We start from the raw sequence: 4,672 nt of genomic DNA on the forward strand, positions 1-4,672 counted from the left end.
ATGCAAGGAGGGGCCATGTGGACAGGTTCCAGCCCACAGGTCAGTCGAAGTCCTGGCTGTCAGCCAGTACCACCTCCTGGTTTTGTGAATGAAGATGCCTCTAAATGATTCCAATCCCCTTCCATCGATCACACTCAGTTTCCACGTCTTCCTAGCTGAGGCCCCACATGTCGTGGACCAGACAAGCCAGGCCTGTTGGAATCACAGAATCCCTGATAATGACTGTTTTATGCCACTTTGGATGGGTTTCTTGTGCAATTAGTAACTGAAACAGACTTTACTTCTTTATACTCATTAAGGAATGAGACTGGTTTGTTTTTGTTTTTGTCTTGTCTTTTTTTTTGAGTCAGAGTTTTGCTCTTCTTCCCCAGGCTGGAGTGCCATGTCATGATCTCGGCTCACCACAACTTCTGCCTCCCGGGTTCAAGCGATTCTCCTGCCTTAGCCTCTCGAGTAGCTGGGATTACAGGCATGCGCCACCACGCCCGGCTAATTTTGTATTTTTAGTAGAGATGGGGTTTCTTCATGTTGGTTAGGCTGGTCTCGAACTCCCGACCTCAGGTGATCTGCCTGCCTCAGCCTCCCAAAGTGCTGGGATTATAGGCGTGAGTCACCACGCCTGGCCTCTGTCTTTTTTTTTTTTAAACTTTTTGTAGAGATAGGGTCTCGCTGTATTGCTGAGGATGGTCTTGTACTCCTGGCCTCAAGCGATTCTCCCACCTCAGCTTCCCAAAGTGCTGGGAGCACAGGCGTGAGCCACCATGCCTGGCCTGACACTGTCTTTAGTGTTTATTAGTGTTTCCTGTGTTGCACAAAGTAGGTGGTGGTAGTAGGTGCACTGTCAATAGTGAGTTTATGAGTAGAAGGTGTGTGTTTCTCCTTTTCATGTGAGTGTCACACAGTTGGTGCCTATGTTACTGGAAGCACACACCTGTTTCTGCTTCCATAGTTGTCTCTGGCCTGCAGTTCTGTGCTTCCCAGCTTGATCCATTCCTCTCCAGGAATCTCCTCTCCCTCCCCACCCTGACCCACCTGTTGGTGAGAGATGCAACTCACTGTTTCTGCCACATTTTTTACTTACAGGTGGTACCTGTATTGTTCACTCCACCTCTGCAGGGAAGAGGGTGAAGAAATGAGAGGCTAGGGGTTCCAAACACAAACTTGACCAATTTTACAATTTTGTTAGCAACAAGCTTGAGAGAATCAATACAAACTTTAGGTAGCTTGGTACTTTGCCCTTCAGGACAGTTCTTCCCTGGCAATGTTAGATTGTTGGGGTTAACCATTACTGTGCCATTACAGATGAGCTTCGGCTGCCCTCTAGTGGCAGTAGCCCAAGGAACTCCCACCGTGTTACACCCTGCAGCAACCTGGATCTCAGGAACAAAGATCATTCTAGCATTGGGACCAGCTTTGCGTCATGAGTATGTCATCAGTGCCTACCATATTACCTGGCATCTATTTGGAACTAATAACTAACCAATATTGATTAACAAACGAGCCAACATGCACTGCTTTTTGTCTTTGAGATGAGTCTCACTCGCCTAGGCTGGAGTACAGTGGCACGATCTCGGCTCCTCCTCCGCCTCCCACCTCCCAGGTTCAAGCGATTCTTCTGCCTCATCCTCCCTAGTAGCTGGGATTACAGGTGTGCACCACTACACCCGGCTAAATTTTTTGTATTTTTAGTAGAGACGGTGTGCCCAGCCTTTTTGTTTGTTTTTTGAGACAGAGTCTCACTCTGTTGCCCAGGCTGGAGTGCAGTGGCATGATCCAGGCTCACTGCAACCTCCACCTCCTGAGTTCAAGAGATTCTCCTGTCTCAGCCTCCCAAGTAGCTGGGATTATAGGTGCCCACCACCATGCCAGGCTAATTTTTGTATTTTTAGTAGACTAATTTAGTACTTTTTGTATTTTTAGTCTTGAACTCCTGAGCTCAGGTGATCCACCCGCCTTGGCCTCCCAAAGTGCTGGGATTACAAGCGTGAGCCACCGTGCCTGGCCCTTTGCCCATTTTTTGATGGGGTTGTTTTTTACTTGTAAATTTGTTTAAGTTCCTTGTTCTCTCTGGATCTACAAGAATCTACAAGATTCTGGATCTGGCCAGGCATGGTGGCTCACACCTGTACTCCCAGCACTTTGGGAAGCCGAGGCGGGCAGATCACGAGGTCAGGAGATCAAGACCATCCTGGCTAACACAGTGAAACCCCATCTCTACTAAAAATACAAAAAATTAGCTGGCACGGTGGCAGGGGCCTGTAGTCCCAGCTACTCGGGAGGCTGAGGCAGGAGAATGGCGTGAACCCGGGAGGTGGAGCTTGCAGTGAGCCGAGATCATGCCCCTGCACTCCAGCCTGGGTGACAGAGCAAGACTCCGTCTCAAAAAAAAACAGAAAAAGATTCTGGATCTGACCTTTGTCAGATGGGTAGATTGCAAAAATTTTCTCCCATTCTGTAGGCTGCCAACTGTTCACTCTGATGCTAGTTTCTTTTGCCATACAGAAGCTCTTTAGTTGAATTAGATCCCATTTGTCAATTTTGGCTTTTGTTGCAATTGTTTTTGGTGTTTTAGTCATGAAGTCTTTGCCCATGCCTGTGTCCTGAATGGTATATTGCCTAGGTTTTCTTCTAGGATTTTTATGGTTTTGGATTTTATATTTAAGTCTTTAATCCATCGAGTTAATTTTTTATAAGGTGTAAGGAAGGTCCAGTTTCAGTTTTCTGCATATGGCTAGCCAGTCTTCCCAGCACCATTAAATAGAGAATCCTTTCCCTATTGCTTGTCTTTGTCAGGTTTGTCGAAGATCAGATGGTTGTAGATGTGTGGTGTTATTTCTGAGGTCTCTGTTCTGTTCCATTTGTCTATGTATCTGTTTTGGTACCAGCACCATGCTGTTTTAGTTACTGTAGCCTTGTAGTATAGTTTGAAGTCAGGTAGCATGATCCCTCCAGCTTTGTTCTTTTTGCTTAGTATTGTCTTAGCTATACAGGCTCGTTTTTGGTTCCATATGAAATTTAAAGTAGTTTTTCTAATTCTGCGAAGAAAGTCAGTGGTAGCTTGTTGGAAATAGCATTGACTCTGTAAATTACTTTGGGTACTATAGCCATTTTCACAATATTGATTCTTCCTATCCATGAGCATGGAATGTGTTTCCATTTGTTTGTGTACTCTCACTTCCTTGAGCAGTGGTTTGTAGTTCTCCTTGAAGAGCTTCTTCATGATTTATGAGAGTGTCTGAAAAGTCTTTTTCTGCTAAGTCCAATGTCTGGGCTTCCTAAAGGCCGATTTCCATCAATTTATTTTGTTACTTTGAATACGTTCCTTTGTCTTAGCATGATTTGTGCCTGTCATTGAAACATGGACATTTGAATATTGTAAGGTAGTAACTCTGGCATTTAGATGATTCTTCTCATTGCATTTGCTTGTGTTTGTGAGTGTGTGTGTTTTTAATCATACATACGTTTATGTAGTAGTACATACGTATAGTGACTTCCGAACTATTTTTGCAAAAATTTATCATTTCCATGTGTGGTCACTGAAGTCTCTGATTCTTTTAGCTTGTGTTCAGCTCACATTTTGATAGAGATTTCCTTGAATACTAGGAGCTAAAAATGGAAGAAAACACCTCTCCCAGTCTTTGAAGCTTGCCTTTGCACTACGGCTTTTCTTCAGCACTTAGCTAGGCCTGCACTGACCCTCGTGATCAGGCCAAGGTGAAAGCATAGGGTCTTTGTCAGGTGTTTCTGAGCAAGCATCCCACCCTGGGCAAAGCTCCTGTAACACCTGTAACACCTGAGTGCTTGTGACTGCCCTGCTTTCCCAAAGGAATTCTCTCCAGCGTTCCTTCTCAGATTTAGGAAGTCTCTATTAGTTTTCTAGGGCTACCATAATGAAATGCCACAGACCGTGTAGCTTCAACAGCTAGAAGTTATTTTCTCACAGTTCTAGAGGCCAGAAGTCAAAGATCAAGGTGCCAGCAGGGCTGACTTCCCCAGAGTCTTCTCTTGTTGGCTTCCAGATAGTTGCCTTCTTGCTGTGTCCTCATGTGACCTTTTCTCTGCATGTCCCTGGCATTTCTGCTTGTTTCTTTTGTGTGTGTGTGTGTGTGTGTTTTTTTTTTTTTGAGACGGAGTCTCACTCTGTCGCCCGGGCTGGAGTGCAGTGGCGCAATCTCGGCTCACTGCAACCTCACCTCCCAGGTTCAAGAGATTCTCCTGCCTCAGCCTCCCTAGTAGCTGGGATTACAGGCACCCGCCACCACGCCCTGCTAATTTTTGTATTTTTAATAGAGACGGGGTTTTGCCATGTTGGGCAAGCTGGTCTCAAACTCCTAACTTCAGGTGATCTGCCTGCCTCAGCCTCCCAAAGTACTCGGATTACAGGCGTGAGCCACCACACCCGGCCATCCCTGGCATTTCTTCCTGTTCTTTAAGGACACCAGTCATACTGGCTTAGGGTCCCACCCTTCTGACCTCATTTAACCTTAATTACCTCTTTAGAGGCCTTATCTCCAGGGAGGTCCTGTGGGTTAAGGGTTCAACATATGCATTTAGGGAACACAATCAAGTGTGTAACAGTAGAGTGTTGTAGCAATGCAAGAATGGCCACATTCAAAAAAAAAAAAGAAAAAGAACAGTGGAGGCCGGGCACAGTGGCTCACACCTGTAATCC

This window comes from Colobus angolensis, unplaced genomic scaffold, assembly GCF_000951035.1.
Source record: "Colobus angolensis palliatus isolate OR3802 unplaced genomic scaffold, Cang.pa_1.0 Scaffold120, whole genome shotgun sequence".
In the NCBI taxonomy this organism is placed as follows: Eukaryota; Metazoa; Chordata; class Mammalia; order Primates; family Cercopithecidae; genus Colobus; species Colobus angolensis.